The 19,481-nt window shown below is 43.9% G+C and overlaps 1 protein-coding gene across 47 annotated transcripts in view; it reads left to right on the forward strand.

Annotated features, from left to right (window-relative positions):
- The first annotated feature begins 349 nt into the window (after positions 1-349).
- The window catches only part of PTPRF (protein tyrosine phosphatase receptor type F), a 376,832-nt gene continuing 357,700 nt past the window's right edge, over positions 350-19,481 (forward strand). For 28 of the 47 annotated variants that reach the window (XM_086902263.1, XM_086902270.1, XM_086902292.1 and 25 more), the window contains exon 1: positions 640-788. The gene's annotated coding sequence lies outside the window, so the exon portion shown is untranslated. Of the gene's footprint in view, positions 536-638; positions 789-19,481 lie in introns of those variants that run through there. The other 19 variants (XM_086902267.1, XM_086902274.1, XM_086902293.1 and 16 more) reach the window with 5 other exon arrangements.

Here is a 19,481-nt window from a genome sequence, read left to right on the forward strand (position 1 = left end):
GGAGGTACCGGCCGCGGGCAGAGGGGCCCGTTCCGAGTCTCGGTTGGGCTGAAGCCCCTTCTCCCGGCCGCGGGCAGAGGGGCCCGTTCCGAGTCTCGGCTGGGCTGAAGCCCCTTCTCCCGGCCGCGGGCAGAGGGGCCCGTTCCGAGTCTCGGTTGGGCTGTAGCCCCTTCTCCCGGCCGCGGGCAGAGGGGCCCGTTCCGAGTCTCGGTTGGGCTGTAGCCCCTTCTCCCGGCCGCCGGCTGAGCAGAGCGCCCCAGCTGCCAGCCCGGCTCCTTCCGGCGGCGCCTCCAGAGCGCCCGCCCCGGGCCGCGGCCGCGCCCTCGCCCTCCCTACCGGGCCGCCCCCCGCCCTCCCCCGCCCACACCTGGCCGGGGCGGGCCCTGCCCGCCGGCTCCGGGCCGACTCGGCAGGCGAGGCGGGCGGCAGCGCGGTACAGGCCGCGGTAGAGCGGAGCAGGACTCGGCCGGCAGCAGCGCCTCGCCTTGCCGCGGGGCCAAGCACGGCAGCGGGGGCCCAGCGCAGCGCAGCCCAGGTGAGCCCGCGGGCGGCAGGTGGCGGCGGCGGGGCGGGCAGGGCTGGGCTGGGCTGGGCTGGGCTGGGCTGGCGGCGGGGCGGGAGCGGCGCGCGGCCCCGGCGTGGGCGGGCTGGCGGCGGCGCGCGCGGAGCGCGGTCCCGCGCGGCGGCGGCTGAAGGAGCGAGCGGAGCGGAGCTGCCGGCGGGGAGCGGAGCGGGTTCTCGCGCGGCGCCCGGAGGCAGCATGCGGACGGCGGAGCCCCGGAGCCCCGGTAAGTGGTTCGGCTGCGTCGCCTCTCCCTCCTCAGCCCCGCGTCCGGCTACCGACACGGCGGAATCGTCTCCCTGGGAGCCGCCAAACTCCGCCGCCTGTTGAGCCCCGCGGATCGCGGCCCCCGAGCGACGGCCCCGCCGCCCGCTTCGGCCCCGCCGCCGCCCCGGATGCCCCGTGGGGGTCGTCGTGCGGTACCGGAGCCCCTCTACCTTCCGCTGGGGCCGCCACGCGGTTTTCCGGCGGCCACCGGCTGCGCCCGGCGGAGCCTCCCTGGGTCGGCGGGGGGCAGCCAGGCACCTGCCGGCGCCGCGGTGCCGGGGGCGCGGGGATCGCCGCCGCGGCGTGACCTTCCCGGGCGGGTTGCGGCGCTCGGGGCAGCCCCGGCGGGCGCACTTGTGGCGGTGGGCTCGGGGGAGAGGGGTCGCGCCCCGCGGGGTGCAGCGCTGAGCGCCGTGGGGCGTCCCGGGCGGGGGTGCCTGTGCCGTGTGCGAGGCGCGGGGCGATCGGTAGCGGCCCGAAGCGTTTCCCGCGGCTGGCGCCGGCCGTTTCTGCGGCGGGAGGAGGGAGCGAGGGAGGGCGCTGCAGCGGGGGGCGGCAGACCGCGCCTTTCCCCCCCGGTGGGGCGAGCCGCCGCCTGGGAGAGCGCGGGGCTGCCGGGCGGCGGCGTCTTGGGTGGTGAGAACAAAGGGCCCCCGGCGGGAGCGGGCAGGAGCTCCGCCGCTGCTCCCGGGGTGCCGGCTCCCCAGAGCGGGCTGGGGATGGGGGTGTTCATCCCGGTCTCCCCTCGTCCGCCCTCCGTGGGGAGCGCGGCTGCAGCCTCCGCGGGGCCGGCTCCTGCCCCGAGCCGCCTCCGCAACCTGTTGTGCCGCCTGCCGGGTCGGGGGTGCCGGCGGGGCGGGCAGCGCTCCCCCGCGGGACAGCCGGGGGGGCGGGCGGGCTCGCGTGGAGCGGCGCGGGGTGGGCGCAGGCAGCCCCGGGGCGAGCGGGAGGCGAAGGCGGTGGGCGGGTGCGTTTGCCTTCGCGGTGGCTTCTGCACCCACAAACTGTTTAGACCCAACTTCAAGCAGTTCAAATAGCTGGCGTAAATTAAATTCGACGAAAGAAAGTATTTCCGCGCTGTTAAAGGTCTGTTCCCGCGAACCTCTTGTGTGGGAAAGATGTGGTCTGTTTCCAGGAGACTGACTGGGGCAGCTGTTCTGAAGCGTTTTGGAGTTTCGTGTTTATTTCACATGTAACCAAATAAAGCCGTATTGTCAGTATCAAATGCAATATTCTCTTGTCAAGTTTAGGACTGAGCTGTAAAAAGTGATTTGGGCTGACGATAACTGGATAATCAAAGCTTCAGTTGAATATTTGTTGGTTTAGAGATCTCTGAAGGCAGCTAACTTGTGCAGGGACAGTGAGCAAATAGAGTTTCCTTACGCTGCTTCTGTAACCACCTTTGTTCATTTTTCAAGGTAAATGCTAGGGATATGACAAATTTAATTTAAGATTACTAAGGTCCTGTGTTGCAAATGACTTACCTCTGTGTCTGGTTGCTGGGTGATTGTTCCAAGACTGCCAGTTAGGCTTTGAAAACAGATTTTTAAATGAAGTCCATTGCATTCATTATGATAATGCAGGAAATGCATGGCTCACGAGGTTGGTTTTATGGAAGGAACAAGTGTACTTTAATCCTGATTTTATTATTTCTTCTGTGGTGCTTTGCTGTGATACTGAGGACGTAGGAGTAATAGATATCCGTACTGTGAAGCGCATGATCAGCAATCTGAACTTCGAAAGCAAAGAGTAAAATCTGGTGGCAAAGCAGCCAGTTTGTGATCTGAGTGTGTGGTGGGTGACAGTGTTGAATTATTTAAGTTCTCAGCTTCTGCCTTTAACCAACCATCATAATGTGCAAGTTTCTTAGCCTATGTCTAGGTTTTGAAATAAGATGCAACGTGACCACATATGTGAAAGGGTTAAAACAGCTTATGGCCAAAAAGTTAACACTTCAGATTAAGAGATTTTTATATTCAGTTTAGTTACGAACATTGCTGCCAGCCCTTTTCTTTGCATTTGTGTGTCCATGAATGTGTCCTGTCTGTTTACTGGTTGGGGCCATTAGCAAAATAGTAGAAGTCACAGACAACATTTTCTTCTCATTCACGTTGCCCATGAAAGTGTCAATTCCTGGAAAATCGAAGTAGAAGCCGTCCTACATTGTATGTTGGTTGTGGGTTGGGAGGTATGGAGGTATTTTTAATTTTGTTTTTTTAAACTAAGTCCTGCTTTTGGGAACGTGAGATAATTGTCATTGGCAAAAGCAGAGAAGACAGTCAAAGCTTGTGATTATAAAGAAGAAGATCTAAGCTTGTGGGTAACGGAGAAGAAATGTTTTCCTCTTTGTGTCCACATAATGCAGGGCTGTGGGCAGATATGCCTAATGAAGATGATTATTGCTGTGGCTTTCCATAAATCCACTTGTAATGGAGGCTTTGTACAGTTACTTCTGAATCTGTACATTTAAAAACTGCAAATAGCGATAATGGAGTTGGCTAATAGCAGACTGTCAAGTAAGTGCAATCCTTGTGATAATGTTCGGCCATAGATCTCCATTTAAGCATTACTTTTAAGCAGAAAATGTTTCTTGTAGGTCATAGTATATGCAGTTGGGAGGAAAGAACCACTGAGTTGTTACTGCCCATTCTTGAATCTTAACCAGGTGACTCTAATTGGGCAAAGGGTGCTTTTTCTCTCCAGCTTTTTATCAGATAGCAGGAGATACACAATTCAGTAGATCCATTTGATGTGAGTTTAGATAGTGGGAAGGAATAGTAATAATAACCAGCTTTAAGAGACTGAAGAAGTTTTCCTGAACAGTAAACCTGTGGCTGTGTGCAAGTTAAAACCGGGACTTGTGCCTGTTGAAGAATTGCAGGCTTTCCTGTGAAGTGTTCAAGTGAGCTGGATGCCACCCCATGATAGGCTGAGTCTGAGCTGATCTTGTTAGTAGTATTCATCAGGACAAATCTTTCTGTTTCAGTGTTTTTTGGTGCTTCTTAGAAACCACAGTTGAGAGTTAAATTACTCATGTCTGTTTTGCAACTTAAAAGGTGGAGGAAAGACAGTAGGGAAAATTTTTAATGTGATATCTTGCCCCAGTACTGAAGGATGTGAAATCATCTGTTATTTTCAAGTAAAGCACTTGTAGTAGCTACTGGCTGTTTTATATAGTGTTCTGAATGAATGCAGTTTTAACTTACATAGCTAGGAAACAGCTTTTGAAGGAAACTGACAGGAGACTTGCTTATATTTATGTTTGGAGTAATTAACTGAGAAATATTTGTGATGCTCTCCATCACTGCTTTCTCTCCTTTAAAAGTAATGATTCAACTTTAACCTTTCATACAGTATGTGAGGGTTCCTTCTGTGGATTTACTTCTCAAAATCTGACCATAAAAGTAAGCGTTGTTTCTACAGATCTTAGTGCAGTGTTCAAACCCAAAATATATGCTTCCTTTCCAGTAAAAACTTGTAATTACATGGGGTGCTAGCGAACTGGAAAGTATTGCAAAACATATGTAAGAATACTGTCGTACAAACTCTAAAACTGACGAATGACTCACTGCGCCAGTGCTATATCAAATTCTATCTATACACAAGGCTTAAATGACAAGTTTACTTTAGGCAGGGAATATGCAATTTTCTTGTACTCTTTTTTCATCTAATGTCAAGTGAGCTTAATGAAATGGTGCATGTGGGCATACAGGAGGTACCAGTTGTAGAGCTTTAATGAGGAAGGGGAACAAGCATTGCTTGGCTCTATTTGTGAAGGTGATAGATGTAACTACTCTTACATTAAAATGAAGTTCATGGTACTGATTCTTATTTTGAGATGTGTATTTCTTTTGATGTACCTCATCATCATTTGTTCATGTGTGTTTACTAATGTTGGTTCAATTTTTGTTTTCTATGGGAGAGAGTACTTGGCTTTTTAGCAGTATACATATTCATATTTGGATTTTTTTAACTGGCATTTTGGCAGCTTTTTTGTGAACATAAAATTCAGTTCACTGCCAAAATGAAAATGTAATAATGGTCAGCATGGGAAAGGGGTTCACGATTGTCGGTTAAAGAGGAAAAGGCCACTTTTCACTGCAACAACACAGGTTTTATTCATGCCTTTGACACTGTCATTATGAGAAGCTTCACAGAGCTTTGGAGAGCCCCCCTAAAAAAACAGAACATGGTAACAGGCAGTAACATCTTGCCCTTGGGAAGCCTGTGTGAGCTGGGAGGAGAAGGCAAAGTGAAGTGTATGTATGTGCTGCTACACTGTGTGTCACACGTGTGTGTGTGTATTACCTTTGGATGCTGGGGCGCCTGATGAAACCTGTGGGGAATCCCAGCCTGCAAAGCTAAGGAACCCAGGAGCCACTCAACACTAGGAGGAAGAGAAATCCAGTATGATCTTGGCCCTAGATAGACTTTAAACTATTCTCAGCTTCTTTTAATTTCTAATTAAGCCATTCTGCCACAAAGCCTGTCCCTTTTGCACTCTCTTAATCATCATCTTTCTGGGTGGTGGGAAAGATGCCTTGGTCTTCGCCTTATGGTGATCATGAGAGCTTAGTGACCAGTGCCTGCAAGTGTTTGCTATCTGTAGAAAGGTTGAAGTCTCCTGGGACTGTGAAAGGAGGCCAAGTAGGGGAAGCTGGCGCACTTGCTATTTAATGTCAGTGTGCGCACAGTGTTTATACACCTGTGCCTTAGCAGAAAAAAAGGGCGAAACAGGTCTTGCTCCTTCAAAGACTCTATTATCTGAGAACTTTATTCTAAAGATCGGAAATACAGAGATAAGTTAGGGTTTTTGGAGCAGAGGATGGAAGCAATGCTTATAAAAAGCCTGGTTGAGATCAAAATTGACAAAAGTATCTCCTAATATCTGGGCACTGTACTCAGAGGAAGCTGTTTGGATGCTTTAATCAAGTGCAATCCACTGTGTAGCTAAAATAGAGCAATACCATTAATCTGGGAAGGAATAGGATGCTCCCATTCTTATGTCCTTTAGCAGGCGTAGAAGCTTCCAGTTTACAACCTGTCCAAAAGACATTTATTTCTTGGCACAAAATCTCAGCTGCAGCTGGCAAGTGGGTAAGTACTTTCTTCCAGTGTTACTGAGAAAGAGGAATTATTTAGGTTGGCACGAGAAGTTTATAGTTTGGAATTGTCACATGAAATTGAATGGAGAAAAAGCATGAAGGCCAGGCATGTGGCATTGTTCTTTCAAAAGCAGTGCTGGAAATCCGGTCATCACTCGAAACCAAACAAAGCATACAAGTGCTTGACCATGGAGAGGAATTATCTGTTAGCTTCATAGGCCTCTCTTCCATTTTTTTTTTTCTTCTCCTCCTGCAAGTGCTGTGTTTAACACTAGATTGCATGTGTGTATACAAAGAATAACATCTGTTATATTTTACGAGATCCACGGAGCAGGGTTGCTTTTCTGTCCCTCCTGTGTATGGATTCTTCTCTAATGTGTCATCCTTGCTGCTGAAGGCAGTCAGGCACTTGAGCTTTGTAATATCTTTTCTCTCTGCAGGAGCAGGAAGTTATTCATGGGATGGTACTTGATTCTTCTGTTAGATTTCCTCACAAAATTAGACCTTACAGTGTTTTGAAAAAGTCATCATTTTTTAGAGAGTTTTCTGAGTAGGTAAAGAAGTGGGATGATCAGCGTCTGTTTTTCTGGAGGAGTTTGGGTAATTGTTATATCAATGTATTAAATTTTCTTCTCCCTAGATGTATTTTGATAGAATAGTTAATCGGGAAGATAAGTTAGATCTGAGAAGTATGAAAAAGGCTAGTCTAATGTTTGGATTTTAGGCTGGATATTTAAAAAAGATAAGTATTTTACTTGGCAAATACTGTGCTTCTGATCTTTTGTCTTGAAGAATAACCATAGAAATGGCAAGGGAGCCTTTTGGACACAGTGAGTTAAGACTGTGTTGAGGTGTTACATACTTCAAAAATGTGAGATGGGGCAAATGAGAAAAAAGTGACCTTGTTTTTAGATGGAGTTGTTTCCTTTTTACAAACTACTGTTTTCTTCAAATGCAAAGGAGCTATGTTTGTTTATATAATATTAAGTAAAATTTGTTTCACCAAATTTGATCAAAGGTTTAGTTGTTGCAGAATCAATAGTAATTCTTTTACCTTAAGGAAAAATCTGTAATTTATGAATGTACTGTCCATTGTATTTTAACTACTTGTACTACAAAATTTGCAAGATTACACAAATTGTCTAGAAGATGCACACAAAATCCAATAATACATTTATCATGTCAAAGTTCAATGAAATATGAAACATAATTACCATAAACAAAGAAAATTGGCCTCTTAAACCTATGAACTAGAAGGCGTAGAAATAATTTTGTAATATATATTCTCAGTGGTTTTGTTGAGACTACTTTGGCACCACCAAAATTCCTTTACAGTCTGTGTATGCTAACGCCTGTGTTATGTGGTAAAAAAAAGTACTTGTAAACTTGTACTTAACCTCAGGATGAAGCATGTATTTTTGAACAAGAATTTTAGATACTGAATGTCTCCTTGCTGTAGCCTTGTTCGTGAGTAGCTTCTCATTAATAAAATACAGATTTAAAGAATTACGCTTGGGGACACAAGTATTTCAGCAGATTTTATGGTGTTACGGCTTCAATTCTGCCTCTTGACACAGAGGTAGGATTATAAACTTATGCAGGAAAGTTTTTTCTCCTTTAGTATACTTGTGAGATGGAAGTCTGTCTGGCTAACACCTCTTGTTGGTTTGTGTTTTTTCTGGGTTCTGCTATGTCTTTGGATCCTGTAAAACTAAACTTTATGCTTTTGGTTAAGGTAATGTACTCATTTGAGGCCTTTTGGCTTGCGGAAAAAAAACCCAAAAAAACATTTTAGAGTAGGCTGTCAATTAGCCTAATTTCCTGGGGTCTGTCCCACTGCAGAGGGCTCATTTTAACACAGATCAGTAAGTGCTGGATCCTACTTCCCTCAGCCAGGCCAAGACGGGGAGAGCTTGTAGAAGCCTTGTAGCATGGCTGTGATTTCAGCAGCTGGTTTTGGGTGGGTGCAAAGTGTCTCTGTTACTCGCAGCTGGATTTTGGATGAAGTGAGTGTGGACTCTCCTTGCCCCCACACTGGGGCTGTCCTTAGCACGGAGGTGTTGGCTCCTCCTGGCAGTGAACATCTCTCTTTGCTTTGCAGCCTTTGCTGCTGATTTCCCTGGCTGGCTGGGGGTTTGGCCAAGGCTGTGGTGGCCAGGGGCACCTCTGGGCTGTGCCCAGGAGAAGTCCACAGAAGGTGCAGCGTGTGCACCTCCACGATAAAACCCCAGCAGCTCTCTGGGAGCAGGCTGGTACTGCTGAGAACAGGGCTCTTACCTGAAGCAGCTTCTTTGTAAACAAGATAATAATAAAGTGTGTTGCTACAACTTACCTCCATGCCAGTCTCTTTCTTATGTCTGTGGAAGAAATAAGGAGCATAATTAATTACAAAAAGGAAGAGTTCTGAAGCGTTGCATGGCAGCCAGCTGTCATGCTCTTCTAGTGATCCCCCAGCCTGCTGTCAGAAAGCTGGGCATCCTTTAGGACACACAGTGTTTTGCTGAAGAGTGATCAAAGGCTTCTTCATTGGCCAGAACCATCAAGGTAGATGGGCAGACATTTGTTTTAAAATGACTTGCACAGAGTTGCTGGGATCAGCAACTTGACTGCAATGACAAAAAACATCTTTAGCACGCTAGAAATCGTGAATTGTGTTTTGTTTGTTTAGATCATTGAGTGTTCAGGGTAGGCACCATGAGTTGTACGGTGTTTAAGAATACATTACACAGCAGTTACATTGCTGGAAAGCATTTGTAAATGTAAGCTTGAATTAAAGAGATGTATTTTTTCCCCCTATTAAACTTTGAAGAGTTGAGCTTTGAAGACCAGTGAATTTTTGATGCTCTTAAGTGTTGTCTAGAAGGAGCAGGTGAAGGATCCTCCTGACCTCCTTTTTGCCTTTTTTTTTTTTTTTTTCCCCCCCATTTTTTCTTTGAGCTGAGACTTGCGTGTTGGTTTTAGATGCAACAAGAAATGCTGGCTTTGGCATTTGAGTGATAGGATGGCCTGACATTACTGTGTAGGTTATAAGTGGAATATAAGCTCTGGAATATTTGCTTTCTTAGTATCTGAAGGGAGTTATCAGGCTCTTGGATTTTTGTTCCACAGTGTAATTAAAATAAACACTGTAATGCTAATCATTTATGTATTTTTGCCTGTAGGTAAATTTTTAAATTGAAATTAGCTATACTTCGTTGGAAGTGGATTTTTTTGGTGGTTGGTGGTGTGTTTTTATCTTTTATTTTTTTTTTTTGGTGACTATTATAATTTTGCCTGTTTAGAGTCTAGTGATACTTCAGTGAGAGTGCATAAAAATATTGCCAGACAGATTTGTTTATATTTTTACTGTATATTGTAGTAACAATGTAATTATTACTTCTAACAGAAACGCCTGGTTTGAGTGTTTAATTCTGTCAGCCTCAAGCAATCGCTGATGAGGTGATAAATGATAGGTTATGTATAGAAGTGGATTTGCAATTATTTACTGCTTTTGGAAAAAAAAGATGCTTTGTTTCTGTCCAGTGACTAGTGTAGAAAATCAAAGTGGTGCACCAGATGTTTTTTTCTAATGACTGTGGTACAGGGTCTCTTTTTGTACAGAGGAGGGTTTTGACTGAATTTGTCTCTTGGTTTTTGAAGTTTCTCCTCTTTGTTAATGAAGCACTCTTCTACTCTGGACTTCTCTATGGACGGGCTTTATGGAAAAGCTCCTTTCCCAACTATTCACGCCTGTCTCAGCTCCCTGTCCATCAGGAGGTGGAGAGGCAACGACAGTTTTACAGCACGGGCTGATCACTTCCTTTCATTTGTTTTTATTTCATAGAATTCAAACAAGAATAAGTGTTTTGCTTTATTTGTTGATGTCTGATTAGGAATTAGTGGAAGAAACTGAATTGCGGGTGTGATTAACGGTAGTTTTTGTTTCTGGTGTATGAAAGGACTCATTGTCTGAGGCTTTTCCTCCATCGTGCTCTGCCTAATCCTGCTGAAATCACACTAACAACGGCAGCGCTCGAGGCTCCTCGTCTTGTTTTCCTACGTACTTAATCATACAGCTGGAAAAATTCCCTCTTTCAAGGGGTGCCTGCTTCTCGTGCTGAATCTGCCATCATGTCATAGGGCCTTGCTGTTAAGGTGGGCATGAATTTGAGGGGCCTGAGGAGGGGAGAGATTTCATTAATCTGAAATGTGAAAATTGATCTAATTTGTGCTACATTAGGGTATTTTATATAAGGGCCTGATGGTTTTGTTAATGCTCTCTATCACGTACCTCTTTGCAGCTGTGGCTGAAGTAGGTGAGCTGCCTCATTCCAGCTTTTAGTTCCTCCCACCTTTCTGTTAGATCAACTTTCTGTACTTGCTGTGTAGTATTTCTGTAGGGAGGAACTTCAGAATTCCTCTGTATATGCTTTGAAAAGCAATTTAAAAAGTTTAAGTCTTGCAGAAATGAAGACATTTCTGAAGTATGTATTAAAGTCCACATAACAGACATGATTGTTATTCTTTCGGGAAGAACCCAGAAGAAACACAATACCCCACCTCATGAACAGCCTTTCTTTGCCTCTGAATCAGGTTGTCATTCCAAGGTCTCAGAGTGATTTAAAAATATAAAAAAACTCCCCTGAGGAATCTATTAAAAATTATTTGGTTCACTGAACATTCAGTGCACGTTCAGTCTTGGAATCCATTACATGCCCATAGAAAGACTTTAAAAATCCTCTTTGACGAAGTTTGTCTGAGTTGTGTCCCTGTGGCAGGTGGGTGTGAGGGAATTTCATTGCTTTATTTTCAAAACAGAAATGTGTGGAATTAATATTGATTTTTATTATAGCTGCTTGCTAGTGCCACTGTATCCAGAGGTCACGTTAGCTCTGCTTTTATAGTGACAGCTTTCCCTGTTCCTTTAGTTGAAGTCTGTAGTTGCGGAGCTCTGGAAATAATTGGGAAATGCTGGGGTTTTTTTTTTCCCCTTTGAATTCAATTTGTAAAGCTTTATTACCTAAAATTAAATTCTTATCAGGTTGAAATGGTGCATAAATTCCTGTTGAATGGAGACAAATGCTCTTAGAAATCAGTGAAACTAAGCTATATTTTAATCCTAGCTTTATTTTCATTTCCATTGTCATACACTGAAAACACTTTGCATCTACTTTGTCCATGTGTATTGGCATTTTTTTTTTCTGATGAGTTTTAATGGTTAAGTCTGGGAGAGGTGTGTGTTAGAGTCCCACTTGCAACTGTGTGCTGTGACATGGGTTATATTTCCAGGTACCTGGCGTAGGTGTTGTCAGTTCCCATCAGCGTGTGCTGAAGAGAGTTGTCATATTATTCAGCAAAACTTTTTTTTTTTTTTTTAAAGGACATGTTTTCAGCTCATGAGGGAGAGCTCTGGTGTCTCTTTGTTAGGTTTTATGTGCAGATATTCACAGTTGCTCACAGCCTGGTAGTTATTCAGAGTCTAAAGTCAGATAAGGACTTAAAGAAAACACAAATAATGGGCAGTCCCTCCGGATATGTAAGTTTATTTGATTAACCCATCTGACCCGCAGCATTGGAGAGCAGTTAAATATTTGGACAGTCAGCAGTCCTGTTAGTCATGTTTCATTAGGTGATGGCCTCCTCCATTTCGAGGCTGCTCTGTTTTGCTGCTGTTGCCAAGTCTTGTGAGATGTTGAAAGGGAGCCATGTGTGGGGGCACAGCAAGTGCTTTGGGGCTGGTGCTGGACCAGGCTGCCAGGAGGAGCTGGGATGTGTGTCACTGCAACAGCATCCTCTGCAGTGGGATGGGAGTTAGGGGCAAGGGGAAAAATTGTTAATTGCACATTGTCAACACCAGAAAGGTTAGCTGGTAGATAAAGTTACCAACCTAGGCAGAAATAGCAGTGCTGCCCTGAGAAGTGTAAAAGACTTGTCAAAACCTAATCTAATCTCCTGCATTAACTGTGTATTGTAATAATGGATAAATGAATTTCCAGCAAGTTGAGATAGTCCAATTTTAATAACTTCTCAAAAAATCAAAGGGAAGTATTGTGCTGGAAGAGGCATATCATGGTTATCCAAATTTCCTTCCATGGAACTGTTTTTAATTTTATGTGAGTGTATACTAATGGTTTAAAAACTAATTTGTCTCCTTGTCAGCAGCTTGACCGGTATTTTAATACAAAGGACATGTTATTATCTTGAACTGGTCTTGTTTTTCAATGTATGTAGCAGCCAGCTGGAAAATTGTTTGACTTTTTAACTGCTGTGGTTTTGATACAGTGTCTAATGTAAGAAAGTGAAATTTATTTAAAATCAGTGACTCTTTTAATTGTTGTGTTTCCATTTAGATTCAAGGGGATGGGAGCAGAGGCTTATGCTGAAGAACTGTCTTCCCCTTCTAAAGATCTGTGTTAGTTCTCTGTATTTAGAGCTAGGTAAAATTCCTGTACTTAAAATCTGAGGAAAGTAAGTAGGAAATAGCTGCTGCATTTTAATTCATTGCATTTCTGGATGCATTGCTGAAGGTGTTCTGATAGAAATGTGTCTAGTAAGTTTTATGGGAGAAAAACCTAGTACAAAAAAACCCAAACAAACCCCCTTGGGATTCAAATGTGGTTTTAAAAATTGCAGTAGTGCCTTTTTGTCTGTTCTAGCAAGAAAAGAGTATGATTATAATGTGTTTTCATTACAAAGGTTTTGTGAGTGACTAGATGGGATTCAGCTCTGAATTCCTGACTCTGGAGTGTCCAAATTGTGCATAATTAAGTTAAAAGTCAGATTTTTTGGAGATTCAGATGTTTCACAGGGAAATTAATGAGAAATGTAGTGTAATATACTGCTCTTTTCAGTATGGTTTTCTCACCTGAAATTACTGAGTTATAAATATTTTAAATGGAAAATGGTTCTGAAATGAGCTATGAACAAGTATTCTCCTGTATTTTTGGTCTCAAAGTGAAAAATGCTTTGATTAATAGAGCCACTACATGAATTTTTATGGTAGTTTGCTGTGACACAAATGTAGTTTCTAGGTGTGCTTAAAAGATGTAAGTTTGGCAAAGTTTCTGCCCTGTCTTTTCACCTAATTGCTTTATGAGTTTGCATATAATCTTGTTAATTAAATTGTTTTCGCATGATTGCTGAAGCATCTCAGAATGGGTAAAAAGTGCTCTTTATGGTCCATGGTGTGGTATCAGCTGTGTGGAAGGTGTTGGGTGCAGCTGTTAGAGGAGGGGGCCAGTGCCCGCCTGGGGCAATGCAGTTGTCTGAGCTGTCGGAAAGGAAAGCAAAAATCATTTGGTGTGGTGTGATGTAACTCACACAGCTCAGTTTTGCAGTGCTGTTTTTTGTGTGCACTGGCATGAGGAACAAATGTGTTTGCAGGGTGGCTTTCTCTGCTAATGGTGTGATACGGGTTTGTGCTCTTGCCTTAGTCAGAGGGGACATCACCAGGTGTCTGTCAGGTTGTCACTGCCTTCTGACCCTGCTCAGAGGGGCTGGCTCCTTCCAACCACCTACGGATAAGTGGAGATGAATGGCTTCACAGGAGGCCTAAGGTAAAGCAAGTGTCACTGTGGAGGTAACTCCAGGAGACTGATCCAGGCCCACCACAGCTGTGGGCTCAGTTTTCTGAGCTCTGGTCGTGACCTTGGATGTGCATGGGTGAACTGTGACAACTACTGACAAGTTACAGAAATCCTGAGTGGATGCATGGCCTCTCACTTTGTTTAATAGTGGATTTTTTTATTTTTTTTTTTTGAGGAGGGACAGAGACGAAGCTGAACGTTCCCAGCTACAACGCTTTTCAGATCCTTATTTGAAAGTGTTTTAAACAAGGGACATCAGAAGCTGAGATACAAAGCAACCTTTTGAAGTTAAAAGTGGGTCTGCATGAAAATGAACTGCTTGTCTGTGAAAAGAGTCAAGTGTGAAAGGATAGGATGGTTTCACTAAATGAATTTGATAGTCTGAATAAGTGTGGTGAGGCAGAGAGGAGAATCTGGAAAGGTCAGGACTGAGCATGTGACTCTAGATGAGGCAGTGGAAAGACATGAAAGGAATTGCATGGAAATGCCTTGGTTTACCTTTTTTTCTAACCTAGAAGTGATTTATTTGTTTTGGTGAAGGTGGTTATAAAAAGGGAACTTTAGAAGCTTGCTGCAAGAAGCAGGGAATCTGATTCCTTTGGGATCTTGTACCTTTTTCAGTCAGCCATTGTGTGGTTTCAAATAACTAGCAGATCAAAGCCTAAAGGAACTCCTTGTTACATGTGCAGTCCCATTTGTAGGACTTCTCTGTCCTGCATGCTCACTGCAGTTGAGTGCTTCAGCAGTTTTTTGTCCCAAGTAGATTTCTTATTATTACTGTCCTGTTTTCAGTGATTCATATAACTTGGAGATTTTAACTCAAAGATTTTATGACAAGTTTTCTAGGTTCCTGGTATTGCTTAAAAGTAAAGTATGAGATACCTGCATTTTATATAGATAAATGTGAAATTATTTGCTCTGCTAGCAGGAAACTGTCTGAACTTTCTGTACAAAGTTAGGGACTCCAGGTTAACTGTCACTGCTCATGGGATCTTGAGACCCATGATATTTCTGTCAAATCATCAGCTCTGTGCTTAGGAGTGATTAAAGAGAGCATATCAAGTCCTACGAAATGACAAAAGTAAAGAATAAGATACAGAACATTATTATGCCTTGTCTAAATCTATGGTTTGTCCATTCATTAGATACTATTTCATCTCCCTTTCCTATCAAGATACAGGGCAGCTAGAGGAACTGTGGGGGAAAGTGACATGAGTTATTAGAGACCTGGAATGGCTTCCTTGTGACAGATGTTCCATGTGACTGGGAAAGGTGTGGTTGAGGAATGATGTCAGTGGTCCATGAAATTGTGACTGGCTTGAAGAGAGTTTGGCTAGTTCATCTGCCAGTGTGAAAGAGCCAAGAAAAAGTTAGAAAAACTTTGAAGGCGGGGGAAGTCATTCTTCATGCATCTAGAACATTCTGCACGTTCTTCAGGCAGATAAGCGAACTCCTGGAAAAGGTCTTCTGGGGACTATTTGGTGGACAAATGCAAGTCTAAGAAAATCTCTTCAGTGAAAGTATTGAAGGCCACACATGTGCTTGGGGGGAAGTGCAGATGTGCTCAGCCTGTTCTTGCTCTTCTCCAGCGCTGTGCTTAGAGGCTGTGGTGGAGACAGGGTACTGGGCTAACAGGGCCTTTGGTGTGACCCAGCATGTCTTTGTGTCCTGTGCTTTGCCATGAACTCCACGAACTTTGTGTCCTCAGTTTGCTTTGTCCTCAGTTTGCTTAGTGCAGGGCAAGCCCTCTGCAGTAAAGCCTTTTCTGTGGAACTTATTTTCTTGAGCAATAGCAATGAATAGTTAAGCTGCAGCTGGCAAAAGCTGAACGCAAGAAGGGGGAGTTGCTACTTTCCCATTCGTGCTCCCAGTTGCTGTGGCTTACTTTATGCTATTTTGGTGTCGGTGCCATTTCACTGAAGCAGCAAAAAATTAACTTCAGGAGGAAAGGGAAGAGCTTAATAGCTTTCTGCTGGTTAGTGGATTAAAGCAGTTCAGAGGTACGGCAAATGCTGAAGGGGGTGGGACTGCACAGCCCCAGAGAAGGCAGCAAGATATTTTCCTTTTTACCATTAGTAAGCTATGAGATAATTTGGATGTGGCACAGCCCACCCATCTCCCAGATGCACAGTCCTCCCATGATTATGCTAACTTTGGTGATTTGTTCAGCTAACTTGTGGAGGGCTACATCTCAGTAACACGAAAGAAAACTACCAAATTCTGTTGCAGCCTTTCAAGTTCTCAGCAAGCATAAGTAGATCACAAATGGTGCTCGAGTAGGGCTCCATGCCAGTATGGGTAGACAGCAGCAGTGCCCAAACAGGCATGAGCAGTCCTTGCTGCAGTGGTCGTAACCTCCCTTGCAGAACCAGACTGCTGCTGATGGAAGGGTGGATCTGCCTCCCACAGCGTGGTGGAGACTGCAACACTTTTTCCTCTCCAGACCATGTGAAAAAAAGTCGTTACCTGTCCCTGGAACCTCGGGGTCCTCTGGTGAGAAGAGAGCCTACCAAAGTGTGCAGGTGGGCAGAAGTTATTTACTGACTTTGGCACTGGAGGAGTTTCCCAAAAACAGCTTGAAAAAGGGATGGTGGTGGGAATTAGATCTGGAGCAGAGCTTCTTCTGTAGTGTCTGTAAGTGACAGAGTGGAGATGTTGTTTGCCCAGGGAATAGCACAAAGCTAGTTTTCCTGCTTCTGTGAAAGTGGATTGTTTTCTGTTCTGTTGGAATGAGTGCTTTTGTGTACAAAATTCTGATCAACACATTATTAATGCGTGAAAATGAGCAGTGTTTGCAAGTGTGTCCACTTGTCTTAAAAACAGATTGATCATGTATTATGCCTCCTCCTTTTGACATCAGAAACCACCCTCAAAAGGCTGTGATCTTCAGGACCTTTTACTTCATTGGATAAGTAACAAAAAAAAGGCTGCTATTCCAAATGAAAGAGATCCCCTTTTAGTTGAAGGGAGTTACCTTGTCAATGTCACAGACACCTATGAGCAGTATCTTGGTGTAGGATAAAAATTTGTGTTTGAATTCTTCTAGGAGAACTAACAGTTGAGACTGATCGAAAAAATATATTTACTTTTTAAAAATATATTACAATATTAATAACTTCCCACTATTCTGCAAATATCTTCATCTTTCTAGTTAGATTGTTCTACATTACTTATTCCAAAAGAGATTTGCTCTACTGCTTCTATCTAGTGCTACATGTCAAAATAATTTTTCTTTCGTGGACAGGCCAGCAAAATGTCATGTAGACTTTTTTTTTCCATTATCATTTCAGTACAGGCAGGTCAGCAGCACTTTATACAGGACAGAAAATTTCCCTGCTTTTGCAGGGCTGTGTAAATAGGCATGTCTGTGGCCTACTTTTCAACACTTCTGTAGTGTTTTAGATTCTCACAAACTTAGGTTTTGTGTTTTTTAGAAAGCTCCACAATTGATTTTTAAAGAAGTGCTAATTCATTGTGTCTAACTAGCTGAAGATCATTAATAGCTTCTCTGTTCACTACAGTTGTGCAGTAAAGTTCCTTCTGGGGTGATGCTATTAAATAATTCACTTATTTTCCTCAATTTTTTTTTTTTCTGGTGGCCTAGCTTTTAAAATCTTTGCTGAAATGTTGCTTGAAATCTTAATCTAATTTCTTCTTTAAAGATTAATTTCATTAGTGCATAGTTCATGGAGGGAAATGCTCTGTTATGGGAGAAACACGTATAACTTTTATGATGGATTGTAAAAGCATCAGTATGAATATAGGCAGGAGTGGTGGTAAATAATATCTATAGAAAAGTAGCCCATTTTGTTTAGCTCTTGGAGTGTATGTGTTAGGATTGCGGATATTAAGGTAGGTAAAACAGGCTGCATAAATGGAAAGGCGTTTAGAGTGGTGGAAAATAAAAACATCTCTATGCACATCTTTTTTGAATTATTTTGATCATAGTCACAAAAGCTTTCAAAATTTAAACTGTTTAGTGGTGGGAATGGGTTGTTCTGTGACTCTGACAGCCATTTATTTTGAGTGAAAATTGCTCCCTAAATTTTTCCCACAGCCACTTTTTTGCAGGGGATATGGCCTGAAGTCATGGTGTGCTTAGTCACCAGTTTTGGGTCTTCAACTTGATTTTAGCCTGAGATTTATACTGGATTGTTTCATCATTTGGGGAGCTGGTGTGTGTTGAGTGATCTGCAATACAGTAACTTCTTCCACATTGCCTGATAGACCTCTTTATTTTACTCCTTGGTGCACTGCCAGAAATAACAATTAAATTCAAGCCTTTAACAGCATTTTATTGAGGGCAGATTTGAACAGAGATCTGATGAGATCTTGGTTCTTATAGGATCATTGTGGTTTTCTGGATGTTCTCCAAACACGTTTAACGGTCTTCAGTCCCGTTTTTCCTGGGTGCAGGGAAGAAACTGCCTTTTCCTTGAGCTTGCTGACAGTTTGCCTGGCGGTGGTTATCAGCCTGCCAGGAATCTGGTGTGGGTCTGTGCTCCCTCCATTGTCCTCGGTTCCCACTGGTTATGGTTAAGGGCACTCTCCTGTTCATGCTGGTGGGATGTGACTTTCATCATCCTGTGTCTCTGAAGTGTCTGTAGATCACCCCATGGAGATTTTGGGCTCAGGCAGCAGCCCCTTAGCTGTGAGCCTGGGGGAGGTCTGCACCTACGGGAGAGGCAGTCTTTTGCAGATCAGTTGTCCCAAGCTCTCTCCTCTTGAGGCCGGGCCTGACCTTTGTTGGAACAGGGTAATCAACCTGATTTTGTTTGTGCACCTTGTGCTTCAGAGCAGGAGCTGTCTGAGGTCTCAGGAGGGCTCTGCTTGGCCAGGCAAGCAGCTGCTGTGGATGAACCTCAAGGCTGGCTGTCCTGGTGCACAGAGCTCTTGGGTTGACAGTTCCATTTGCACTCACTGGTTCTTCTCCAGGTTTGCTCTTTTCCCTGCTCCAGGGAGTTGCAGCTGCAGCGCTTGACACAGGATTTCACAGCTGCCACTTTCCACCTGTGTTGCTCAGTCCTGACTGTTTGTAGCTGCCAATGATTTGCTACAAAGAGTGCTGTAAAAAGTGAAACTACCCAGTTGTATATTTCTTTATTTTAGCTTGGAAAACAGCATCTGAGTTATTCATAACACGTTGTGAAGTATTTATAGTGCTTCAAATGCTTGTAAATATGTGTTGCAGACAACAATATAAGCACAGTCTTAAGCCACGTGAAGCGTTTCAATCTATATGAAGCTGCTTCCAATATAAGTTTTTTGATTTTATCAATACAGAAGACTGACTTGTGTAGTTTGATCAATGTTACTGATTTTCAAAATAATAAAAATATTATTTGATATACCTTTAAATTTGACAAAATGCTTCAGTTGAAACAGAAGTTCTTCAGATCTCAAACTTCAGTAAAATTCTGAAAGTAATTGAGCACTGTTTGAATTTTATGTAGGAACTTTGCAAAAGGAATTAAAAGAGTTGCTGGAGAGGTGGCCAGTGATCATCTGTGTCTGGGAAGATTTCACATGAAGAGAAGCTGGATCAAAAAAAGACAAATCAGAAGGGGCATAAAAAGTCTAGAATGTAATAAATTATTTAGGGAATCCAGGTCAACAGACTGTTCCTGGGTTGTCAGATGAAAAGGAAATCTGAAACACTGAGATTGGTCAGTTCAAGATGGGTGAGATGAAAATCCTTGCGATGTGTTCAGAAAGGCTGTAGCAGGCCCTTGTATGGGAAGTCAGTTTTTGAAGTTCAGAAGGTTAGATATTTGTACAGGTGCTGGGATTTGCAATAACATTTAAAGGCTATACTTGACTTTCTTTTGTTTGAGCAATCCCTGTTAAAGCACTGGGATGAAGCTTAAACTGAACTGAACCTCTGTTGGCGGTTTCTGCATCTTCCCCCAAGCCCTGTAGTGCATCAGTAACAGGCTGCTCGTGGCTGGGTGGGCTTTGAGGTTTATCCTGCCTTGCTTGTAG

This window comes from Cyanistes caeruleus, chromosome 9 (genome assembly GCF_971803275.1).
Source record: "Cyanistes caeruleus chromosome 9, bCyaCae1.hap1.1, whole genome shotgun sequence".
Taxonomy (NCBI): Eukaryota; Metazoa; Chordata; class Aves; order Passeriformes; family Paridae; genus Cyanistes; species Cyanistes caeruleus.